The sequence below is a fragment of the Lynx canadensis genome, chromosome C2, assembly GCF_007474595.2.
Source record: "Lynx canadensis isolate LIC74 chromosome C2, mLynCan4.pri.v2, whole genome shotgun sequence".
In the NCBI taxonomy this organism is placed as follows: domain Eukaryota; kingdom Metazoa; phylum Chordata; class Mammalia; order Carnivora; family Felidae; genus Lynx; species Lynx canadensis.
The window spans coordinates 19,693,554-19,706,350 of record NC_044311.2 but is presented as its reverse complement, the minus strand read 5'-3'; the positions used below and the strand labels follow the sequence as shown (position 1 = coordinate 19,706,350).

General features: G+C 38.4%; 1 long non-coding RNA gene across 1 annotated transcript in view; it reads right to left on the bottom strand.

The window, feature by feature from the left end:
* The window catches only part of LOC115523576, a 339,129-nt gene that overhangs the window by 179,593 nt on the left and 146,739 nt on the right, over window positions 1-12,797 (bottom strand). The window contains exon 2 of the long non-coding RNA XR_003971784.1: window positions 1,710-1,833. This is a non-coding gene — a long non-coding RNA (uncharacterized LOC115523576). The remainder of the gene's footprint in view (window positions 1-1,709; window positions 1,834-12,797) is intronic.

Genomic DNA, 12,797 nt, shown 5'->3' with positions numbered 1-12,797 from the left:
CAAATAAGAAAGATGGTTCATATATGAGAAATACACTATGGCGGGATCGTGCCCTGAAACTGATTTGTTGGGATATTTAGCCTTGTGAGCAAAAGACTAAGCAATGACTTACTATCATTAACCAACAGCATACAGCCTTTTCTGTTTAAAATTTAAGACAGAATGGCAAGGTATATCAGAAGATAAGGTCATGTTGGGTTTGCTAAGAATATCCTAAGATGAGAATTCCCAGATGCCAGTACTACCAGGTGATTTATGCAGATCTGTTCCTGAGAGATTGTTAAGGCTGGGTACAGAGTGCTGCCAATTGGGTATGAGAGACTACAAAGGCAAAAGGATACATTTGGGAATTCTCTACCTTTGATGGTTCACCTCCATCATCTCTAAAAAGACTTGAGTCTAAATGGAATGGAGCCTTTCTTGAGTCACACTGAAGTTTGGTTACTCTACTTTGCATACAGAGAGAGTCTTTCAGAATTTACAGAAGTCTCAGAAACGATCCCAAACCAACAGGGACATATAGAATCTGCACCACAGTTCTATCCATACATGTATACATAAGGTAAGCATACAAAAGACAAGTTGAGAGTACTAAACCAGTTCTCTATGTTTGCGTTGAGCTGGGAGCATAGCATGGCAGCTGAGTACATGTTCATGGCATTCATATAAGTTTCAAATGCTCATAACTATAGTGGCCAATAATTCCAAATGTACTTTATACAAAGTAATTTTTAAAGATAGTGTCAACTTATTCTGAAAACAAAAAAAAATTAAAAAAGCAAAGACAGGGGCGCCTGGGTGGCTCAGTCGGTTAAGCGTCCGACTTCAGCCAGGTCACGATCTCGCGGTCCGTGAGTTCGAGCCCCGCGTCGGGCTCTGAGCTGATGGCTCAGAGCCTGGAGCCTGCTTCCAATTCTGTGTCTCCCTCTCTCTCTGCCCCTTCCCCGTTCATGCTCTGTCTCTGTCTGTCTCAAAAATAATAAACGTTAAAAAAAAAAAAAAAGCAAAGACAGCTCACATGGTTTCTAACTCTAAGCATCATCATCTTGACTAACTGCCAAGAGACAGCCGGTAAATTCAGGCATTATCATATATAGCTCATAGAATATATATATATATATATATATATATATATATATATATGGATATATTATACGAGGAACAATTTGAAGATGGCTATAAGATATGTTGAAAATGACCAATCTACTCTTTGGAGTCAGATGTGTGAGGCAATTTATCATACATGTGATTATATAAATGAACTTAAAAACAGCTTTGAAGTCCATTTCCAATTGGAATTCTTTACTATATAACTTGTGCATCCCCTTAATTACATGACTAAAAGAATAAATCCTGTTCGAAGATATTCTGTACTCAGTAACTCAGATCTTAACTGAGTTCCAAAGAAAAGTTAAAATGTTGGTTGACTGCCTGATTGCTAAGTCCAGTAATGATTATGACTTGGCTCTCTATTCTCCTCTAACTTGAGCATTCTTCCTATTCATCTTCATATATTGTACCTAGAGCAAGGGTATATTGGATTAGAAAATGTCCCCAAAAAAGTATTCTTTTCACTCTAAGACGCTATCAATACTACGATTCACCACCAGTTTAGTCAACAGTGGCTTTGTTTTGATTTTATTTGGGCGATGGACATTGAGCTAGACATTTCACAGCAATAAATTATAGTAATTATTAGTTTTACTCACACTCTACAGATGCTCCAAGATCTCCTACAGAAGTTTCTTCTATTTCCCTGTGGAGCCTACCATTTGTCCAAGCAATCTGTATAACAGAAGTCCCAAAGAGCTGGTCTGGTAATGGCAGAGTCCTCTGTGGAAAGCAAGGAACAAGAACAAAGTAAGTCAGCAATGCCAGAATCTTCTTTCAGAGATGGATGAAGGCAAGAATAAGAGTACTCAAGCACTCATACATTCTGTCTGTCCTATCCCTGTGAGGGCTGGTCTTATATACGCCATGTAGACTGTGATACAGAAGACAGACCCAGCCACTATCCCTCAGAGCTCAGAATCTAGGCTTTGATAATTACTAAGTATGGTGCATCCAGAGAATGAAATATAACTTAGTTCGTGTTTGAATGTGACGATGGGAAGGCATGGAGAATGTTGGTCAAGGAAATCTTCTCTGAGTAAGATTTATACTGGGATTTTACAGAGATTCAATTTGATGGTGAGGTGCTAACTATTCCAGACAGAGGAAACACCACATATGACCATAAGTTTCAAATGACCTTCAAGGAATTGAGAGCCATTGTAGATACCCAGAAATGCTTATCAACTGAGAAATTAACTACTCCTGGAACGAAGAAATCTATTATTCACAGGTATGCATTGGCTATTGAACCCCTTTTCAGTAATGGTCTTTGAGCTTCTCTGATTTTCAGGCTCTATAAGCTTCCTTTCTCCCTGATGCACATTTGCTCCATTTATGTTGGCTCTAGGCTCTGTTCCCTATCAGCATCTGCGACAATTCTTGTAACAATCACAGCGAAATCAAGCAGGTGACTAGTATAGTAGATATAACATAATCTTTGTGGAGCCAACCAGGCCCACATTCACTCCAGGTTCTACAGGGATGTCTGCTGGGGGCAGGGGCAACTGGAAGAGGAAAGAAAGTATATGAGTTGGGATGCAGGAAGATGAAATCGAAGAGGCAAAATGTTGATAACCAATGAAGTTCTGAGTGAGGGGACACAAAGGTTCTTTATGTTCTTCTCCCTGCTTTTGTGTGTCCTTGAAAATTCCACAGTAAAAAAGATTTTAGAAATCTACTTCCATCACATATGAGTAGTTTAATCCTGGGTAAGTTATTTATCTCCTCTGAATCCCAATTCTTCAATTTAATAAATAAGGGAAATGTTCACCTCACGGAGTTCATGTCAAGATTAAATGAAAAAATAGAAAAGGACTAAAAAGGACTGGGGACAGGGTCCCTATGAACTTCTACAAACATCAGTGCCCTTTAAGTTTACCAATTAAAGACCCAGAACCAATGCCAAACTTACAGCCCTCTAGCCCTGGCTCTGGGTCCTAAAACTTCTCTTAGTGAACACATGAAACGCCTGAAGACATTGTCAAAATACAGATTCCAATTCAGTTCATCTTGGGGAGTCCCAAGATAGTGAATTTCTAATAAGCATCTAGGCAATGCTGAAGCCTCTGGACTACAGATCAAACTCTATGAACCAAGCCCTGACTTCTGTTTTATTTCTGAGACGAAGTGTCCAATTTTACCCTAATTGTTGGATTTCTGTCTTATTCTCCTGTTGTGAGCCCCTGGCTAGGTAACCCCCCAGAATTTTAATCCCTTGAGGACTGAGGTCCCTAGACACAGGCTGACAATTACCCTCAGAGTCTACAAACTTGTTCTTAACCTCAGGAACAGAAGTTTCTCTCAACAAGGCCCCAGACTCTGATTTCTTTTGTGGATCCCTGAGGAATTTCTGCTTCCAATGTTGTTATGTTGCCTTAATCACCTCATCATTCCTACATGAACCTCTCTTCCTTAGACTACACCGGGCACCAAATGGTTCTCTGGAGAAGCACTGGCTATCTTGGCACAGTGTGGGTGTGCCCAGTGGAAAATCTTCCAATTGCCTGCATTTGGATGTGTCCCTTCAGTGTTTCTTTCTCAACCCCAGTTGAGAGTTTCATATCCAAATCCTTTCCATTAATAATCTCCCCACCAATATTTTCAGGCAGCCAGTGCTTTCACACCCCTCTATAGCAAGAGAAACCTTTCAATACTAGAAGAGGAGAAAGATGCTTGAACCCATCAAATGTATGCAATCAGTAATGTGTTTCTTTGTAAGCAGATGCTCTATTCGAAAGCAGCCTTCAATGAGTGAACATGAAACTTTTGTCAACTAGTTTATGCAGAACTCTAGAACAAGGCTCAGAATTATTTTTTCTAATCTACTCATTATCATCATCCTTGTAACTTTCAGAAGAGTTGGATGTATAAATTCTGAAAACTTGCTAGGGAAAGAAACCCCACAGCTCTGTTACTTGTGGGTAGATTATAGGATTATATTCTGGCAAGGTTAATGAAAAGAGTCATCTGTTTTATATACATATTTTCCATCCCTCCAAGAACAATCTCAAAAGCTATTAAAAAATCAAGACAAAATCAAACATTGAGAATAACGCATTCATGTTTAAACATGACTTTTCCAATTGACAGGAGTAACCTTGACGAGCTGCCACCCATCAACGCTTTCTAAACTGATAGGGGTATTCCACATCTTTCTTTCAACACTAAAAGACAGTTTGCAAAATTATCAACTCACAGTAAGCTTGGAAAGAAGTTTCTCATCCTAATAAAACAGTATGTCTTAAGGTTTGTGCAAACTCAATGCTCATGAATAGTTAAAAGTGCTTTGCATATAACTCACACCTGCTCTTAAGACTTACTTCCGTGCATACTTTTCCTCTTTCCTGAAGCTTATTTTACTGTTAGAGTTATTTCTTATGTTTTTGTCTTGCTTTACTTTCATTTCAGACTCCCAGGGCGTACAATAGATCACATGATTTAGGCTCTAAGTTTGTCAGCAACTGCTTTCTGAAAAGTAAACTATAAATTTAAGTAGTAGTGATAGATATTCACTGGGTTTTATCTACTCTGAATTCATTTCTTCATATTCTTTGGAGGAAAAAAAATTGCAATTACACTCTGATAAAAGGCTGTTTCTGATCCCATCCTTGAAGACATCTTTGGGGCCTGGCTGCTGTTGCCTCTACCCTCAGCTATATACGACTGGGCTTGACTTGCCCACGGTGATTAATCCAGAACCTACTGGGCTTCAGGGAGACAGGTAAGTGCTCTTTCCTGATCTTGAACATGAAAGAATATAAGCTAGAACTACTTCAGCCACCTTGCCACCAGGAAGGAAGGGCATATCGGAGATTTTGACCAAGGCAGAGAAAGTGGAAGTGAAAGGTGGAGAGGGAACCTGAGAGTTGCCAGAACTCCTGGCCTGAGGCAAGCCCTATGGCTGATTCTTTAATCACCTGGATCAATAAATCCCATTTTTGCCTAAGCCAGCTCAAGTTGGGGTTCTACCGCATAAAGTCAAGAGGAATACTAATGAATGCAGTATGTTAAATGAGCGAGAATGAAGAGATTGAGAATATACAAGAAATACAATCCTTCCCATAGACAAAATCTTCAATTACCAGTGTGTAGAGAACGTGGAAAAATCTTATCATTATGTGTGAATATTATTCCTTTCACAATTAAAAAAAAATTTTTTTTAACTTTTATTTATTTTTGAAGGAAAGAGAGACAGAGCATGAGCAGGGGAGGGGCAGAGAGAGAGGGAGACACAGAATCCGAAATGGACCCCAGGCTCTGAGCTGGCAGCGCAGAGCCCCATGCAGGGCTCAAACTCACAAACCACGAGACCATGATCTGAGCTGAAGTCAGTCGCTTAACCGACTGAGCTACCCTAACACCCCTATTCCTTTTCACAATTTTATCTCTATGAGCCAAAGGTCTTTTCAATGGTCTAAAAGGCAAGCTAATTTTTTGGTATCATTTAGACATATACACATTAGTTATAAAACAGAGTATGTGGAAATCACATCACACAGACTATATAAACACATTTTTTGGAGGGTAATTACAAGTTAAAAATGTCATTCCTATTTAAAGATTTTACCTATAATCAAAAGAAGAGTTGGGCTAGTATCAACTTTTTGAACACTAACTCTCTCACAATTAATCTTTTTTACTTTGTAAATACATTTCATCTGATAGCCAGTAAGTTTTCATCAAAATATTTTACATATATTGTTTAGGCCTCATTTTAAAAAAATAAGAGAGGGAGTGCCTGGGTGGCTCAGAGCCTGGAGCCTGCTTTGGATTCTGCGTCTCCCCCTCTCTCTCCCCCTCCCCTGCTCATGCTCTGTCTCTACCTCTCAAGAAGAAGTAAACTTAAAAAAAAAAAAAAAACCGTTTCCTTAAATTATATTATCTAATAGTGGAGGACAAGTTCCATGTTAGAAGTAGAACTGCTGAAAATTATGACTGGCTACTCTTCGCTATCAGCCTAATTAGTAGATTGTATCTAAATTTACACTTCATTTTCAACTCAGTGATTGTGCAGCTATTTCCATTTTGGAGCTTTTATCACACTGGATGAGTGTTGATCCAAATTTTAAAAAAGTAAATCCCCTTAAATAAGAGTTTCCTCTAAGGGGTCTTTATTCTCTAATATTCTATGATTCTGTAATTTTGGTGATGGCAATGTCTGAATAATACATTCTCTGGGAAACAAGGTCATTTAAATACCAAAACTGCCCTTGAAAAAACCACTTCAAAAATTATGAAAAGCAGTGGTAGGATGAGTCAAGTAATTCAACTGGCAAGATGTAAACTTCAGTTGAAGGGTAAGGGTGTCAGGAAAAACAATCCCCGGCTTTATCCTAACAGAACCATAGGAGCAATGTTACAGAGCATGGCCTAGCCTTGGATGCTGGAATAATGTCATGACAAACTGTAGCGCAGGACAAGAAGCTGAAGATCACTAGGTCAAATCTTGTCTTCATTGATAAATGAACGGAGGGCCAGGAAAACGAAATTACTTGCTCGTGACCATAGAACTAGTGAGAGGCAGAGCCTATTCTCAAAACCAGCTCTTCTCGATTTACTCCATGCACATGCTCTTTCTCTAACACCCTTGGCCAACCTGAGACAGCTCCTTCCCCTCCTTTCTCCTTATTCCCATCAATTATTTCATGTTCTCTGCCTGAACCGAGCAGGTCTTCTTTTCTCTACCATCTCTTTATAAAGTTTCCATCTGGGAAATTCCCCAAGATACACACTTTGCCTTTCATATCTGAAATAACTTTAGCTGTTATTAAGTAACATGATAGCATGATACACACATGCATGTGTTTTTAATAAGTCCATTTGATTTCTACCAATGGTAACAATGTTACCAATGTTGTGAATTTAAAATAATCTCCTTCATTTACAGATTTATTAGTATAATCTTGGCACAAAGAATAAAGGAAAATATTTTGCCTGGTTCACAAAACACAGTTTTAATGGAAATGTGGACCCTCACCGGTTCAATTGGATAGCAGTTTCTGGAAATGCTTTTTCTAAGCATTTTACAAGTTCTGATAAGTAACTCTAAACTTAAGATTAAAATCGTTCTCAAAACCCCAATAATTTAGTTCTCAAAACTCAATAGTTTAGTTGAAACTATTAAAGGGTGCCAAGAAAATGAATTTAGAGGCGGAGTATTAATTTTTTTAAAATAATTTTTAGGACATGCTGATAAAAATGATCTTGAATGGTTTTGTGGCTGAGACTTTAAAGTCAGAAACAGGATAATCATAATGAACTGAAATTGAGTCAAATGTTCTTGAGTAGTGTGTTTCCAAAAGAATTGATATGACACATTTTAAGTTAATCCATAATATCTCTAAACATATATTATTTATCTACACTGAAGATGTCCTCTGAGGCACAAGCATAATTGAGTTCAGTGGCAGTTGTGAAGGCAGATGTTTCCTAATGGGCTGACACAAAGAGCAATCATTACACGTGCAGTGAATTACATATAATACACAGACTATCCTAATCCGATCTTTTTGAATTACTCATAAACTAGCTCTTTTGAGTACTTCATATGCTTTTGTCTTTATTTTGTAATTAAAAAACACATGCATGCTACAAATGAGAAGCACATTTCATGTTTCCAAATAATCCTAAGGGGAAAAAAACCACTCATTATCTTCTTCTAATCATTTCATTCTATCATGTTGTCCAATTTTCCTACCTGGTTTACTCTGGGAATGATAAAAGGTGGAGAGGCTGAGAATCTATCCCATGCTTAGGTCTTTAGTTTTTCAATATTTTAAGTTTTAAATTTAATTTAAGTAGAGTTAACATACAGCATTATATTAATTTCATGTGTGCAACATAGTGATTCAACAAGTCTATACATTATTCAGTGCTCATTGTGATAAGTGTACTCTTTAATCCCCATCACCTACTGCACCCATCCCCCCGCCCTTCCCCTCAGGTAACCATCAATTTCTTCTCTATAATTAAGACTCTGTTTCCTGGTTTATTGGGTTTTTTTTCCTTTACTTGTTTTTTGTTTTTTGTTTTTTTTTTGCCTGTGTGTTTTTTAAATGTCACATGAGTGAAATCATATGGGATTTGTTTTTCTCTCACTTAATTTGCTTATCATTATACTCTGTAGCTCCATCCATGTTGTTGCAAATGGCAAGATTTCATTCTTTTTTATGGCTGAGTAATATTCCATTATATACGTATAGCACATCTTTTTTTAATCCACTCATCCTATCGATGGTGACTTGGGTTGCTTCCATAATTTGGCTCTTGTAAATAATGCTATGATAAACATAGGGATTCATGTGTCCTTTTGAATTGGTATTTTTATATTTTGGGAGCAAATACCCAGGAGTGCAATTACTAGATTGTAATGTAGTTCTATTTTCAACTTGCTGAGGAAAGTTTTCCACATTGGTTGCGCCAGTCTGTATTTCACCAATAGTGCAAGACACTATTGGTGAAGGAGCACGAGGGCTCCTTTTTCTCCACATCCTTGCCAATACTTGTTGTTTCTTGGCCTATGCTTATCTCTTGACCATGACTCATATACTGTCCAGGATATACTGTCCTTTCTTATTGAGAAGGTTCCTTACTGTATACTATTTATAAAAACATATGAATAAATAAACCCTTTCAGCCAATGTTTTCAAAACCATGCATGTTGCTATATTCCTGTGGATAGGTAACTACCAGAAAAAGTGTACTGTGTGCTAAGACTAAATCAATTAGGAACCAAAAAACAAACAAAAAAAAAACCCCCCAAAAAACCAAAAAACCCCAAAACCAAAACCAAAACAAGCAAAACCCACCATCAGTGAAATTATTTACATCTCTTGTGGGGAAAAGTTAAATTTTGTTAAGATCAATTTTAACAAATTTTTCACTTCATTATTCAGTTAATGCTCTCAAAATAGTCAATAGCTTACCCAATTGACAGAGTTAATACCCAATTAGGTAAACTGCTTGCTTAACAGGTACAGTTACGGTGTGCCTGGGTGGCTCAGCCGGTTTAGCATCTGATCTTGATTTCGGCTCAGGTCATGATCTCACGGTTCATGGGTTCAAACCCATGTCAGGCTCTGCGCTGACAGCATGGCATCTGCTTGGGATTCTCTCTACCTCTCTCTCTCTGTCTCTCTCTCAAAATAAATAAATTAACTAATTAAAAAAATAGTACAGTTTAATAGGTATAATTTAAAAATTCTAATATTTGTTTTCATTAATTTTATGACTGCCATTTAACAGGTTTGCACAGATTGTGCAAATCACAGGCTGTGTTTGTGTTTTGAAATCCCCTCAGCACTACTGCAAGCTACATGGTGCAATGCCCATTTCACACAAGAGTCAAGTGAGACTCTTAGAAAGAGGAGCTTGCCCAGGGACAGACAAGGAGCAAATTGCTGAGCTATGGCAGAAGCCCCTGGCTGGTTCCAAAGCTTTGGCAATTTTTTTTTTTTTCTGACATGTTGCATTCCTTTCTATGTCATGTGCAAGGATTTCAACAAGAGCATAAAAGTCACATACCGTGACAGATCTGCCTTTCCTCCCGACCCAGCACCTCCCTCACAGTCGGTCCCCAGCCCACCCCAAGAGCAGCTGAAGATGGAATGATTGGAGGCAAAGCTGACTGCGTGTGCGTGCACACACTTATGTGTATCATGTATGTACTTAATCTCCAGGGGACTGTGATATATCCACCACGACTCAAAACACTACATCACAAAAGGAGTTGGAGGGTGCTGAGCCCTCTAGCTAAGTTTTCCTGATGGCTTAGTCAAAGGCTTAGCCATGTCTTCCCAAGCCCAAGCCACACCCCCTTGGTGAATCCTGCACCCCTAACTACTCAAGCACCGTATTCTGAAGCAGGGCATTATTCCTGAACTCAAGTCTTTTAAGCCATTTTAAGAATTTCTCAGGAACTTGCAGAATCTCGTGGATCTTTGACCAGATATAATTTGAGACAAAACTCAGGGATGCCCCAAAACCTCAAGCAAGGTAATAAGGAAAAAAGAAAGCAAAATTAACAGAGACGGGGAAAGCATCCTGATTCTGTTATTATACTTGATACTTATGCTGGTCATTCCTGAAAGCGCAAATGGCCTGCTGACAGTTTTCTATTTGAATACCACTGCCTGTGCTGTAGAATGACTAGCACCTACGTGTCGGTTGTGCAAATCACACAGGCTGTGTTTGTGTTTTGTTGATGCATTTAGGTATCTGTGTGTGTCAGGGTTCCCACAGTCCGTTGCTAAAATGAATTGTTACACTCTGATTAACGATTTTGCCAGTCCTCCTTACCAATGAAGTCAGTAACAAGGACAGCAAAACGGGAACCAAAATATATGCTGCTCATTTGCCTCTATAAGCAAATACTCAGTGGTGGAAGCATGCTTTGCTCAAAGTTTACTCATTAAAAGAGAGGCTGGATGTATACAACGCAGATTAATTACCCCCAAATGACTGGTTGAGGTTGAATAAAATACACACTCATTAACATTCAACAGTGTTGCTCAGAGCAGAAAGGAGGGGAAAGAAAGATTAAAGTTAGATGAGAGCAAGTATATTTTCAGTATTTGAGTTGAGTTTTTCAAAGATAAATTCTTCCTTTCTCCAAGCCAAATTCTGTTGATAAGCCATGCATGAAAATGCAGACTTGAGTGACAGATTCCTTGGGTTTGAATTCTAGCTTTACTAGCTATATAACTTCAACAAATTACTTATTATCTCTGTGCCTCAGTTTCTTCATCTGTAAGATACAGATAATGACACTGTCCAGGGTTGTTTTCATCATGACATGACTTAAAATTCACATTCAGTATGTAAACAGTGCCTAAGACAGAGCTAGTGGTAAATTACTGCACCCTGATTTAGAGAAGCACCCTACCCCATTAGATGGAGGGCTACCAGTCTTGTTTCCCAATAGTTCCAGCTACGTTTAGTTGTGCTAGTCATTTCCAGACCTGTTTATCTTTTTACTGTGAAAGATTTTGTTGTTACTGCTGTTCTTTTGAGAGCTGGAAAGCATCCCTTTGGATCCAATAAAATAGCATAGTGGAAGTATTTTGAAAAGCATTAAGTTATATAAGCGTAAGGAAAAAGAGTAGTAAAAAAAAGGAGAGAAAGCGCTTATGTCTTTTTAGCAAATGATTACTTTTACTAAGATACCAGAAAAGATTATACCACCTGTTTGCCTAACCAAAAGAGAGTGTTTAAGCCACTACCAGGTTATCTTCAAACAAACCATTTTCTAGAAAAAAAATTTTGCTATCTACCTTAATAAAAGATAAAAAGGTTCTAGTTATCTTCACTCCCCATTTTCCAATGAATAACTCATGATTTCAAAAAATCAATTTGATTTAAATGCCATACTCTCTTTGCTAATGCTGATAACACTGCTGACAATGTGTGGGTGCGTGCCTGGGACAGTCGTCTGGAGTTTATTTTGCATTCTTTGAACAATCTGTTAATTTAGGTGACAAGAGCTGATGATACCAGATAAGAGACAAGAAGGGAGGTAAGATCTGTCACACAACACAAAGAGTGGAAGATAATTATAAATTATGACTAATGTCTACATGTGACCAATGTACCATTGTTGCACCCAAACTTGAGGGTGTATTTATCATAATCACTTCCTCTTATTTGGATATTAAGCTCACACAGTTGACATAAGCCTGTAGTTCCTATCTTCATCTGTTTGGGCTGCTATAACAAACTACCATAGACTGGGAGGCTTATCAATAACAGAAATTTATTTCTCACAGTCCCAGAGGCTGGGAAGTTAAAGATTGAAGCACCAGCAGATTAACTGTCTGGTGAGGGCCTGCTCCTGGTTCACAGATGGCCATCTTTTTGCTGTGTCCTCACAAGGTCACTAATCGCATTCATGAGGGCTCTACTCTCACGACCTACCACCTCCCAAAGGCCCCTCCCCTCCCCAAACCATCACATTGAGCATTAAGATTTAACTTTCGAAATTGAAAGGGACACAGTCAGTTGATAGAAGCCTACAAAATTAAAAAATCAAACAGTGCAACAAAAGGTATGAAATTCTCTGGGCTTTCAGATTCCTGAGATGAATGAGCACCATATCTTTGAATGGGCCACTCTCTAGAATAATTATATATGATCTGTCCCTGCGCCAGGTGAAGCTGTGCTGTATTGACTTAAGTCTCACTGAAAAGTTCTGCTTTTAAGTCTCAACTGACATCATAACACACAATGGAGGACAAAGTACAGTCAGCAATATTTTCAACATAAAATGCTGGAACATATCCAAGTGGATACCCTAAGTCTGAGACATTCTTGTCATTGTTTACATGCTTGGCCTTATTTATTTGCTCAGCATTTATTTACTATAGGTGTGTGTGTGTGTGTGTGTGTGTGTGTGTGTGTGTGTGTACGTACATACACACACCTTCTTTCCATACCCCTTTTACCTTTCTGTAGCACACATCCCTGTTGGAAACCTAGGCAACTTATGTTTTTCTGTTGCGGCTAATAGACAAACAGAAAATTACACTTACAAAGAAAGTATTTCTTAACAACCTATACAACACACAATGGCAATAGGATTTTATCTGTATTGCCATCCAAAGATAGGACGTTATACTCTTAAATTTATGGCAGTGTTATCTCATACACTCGACAGTTTCAGTTGTGCCAAGAATAACTCAGGGCTTCAG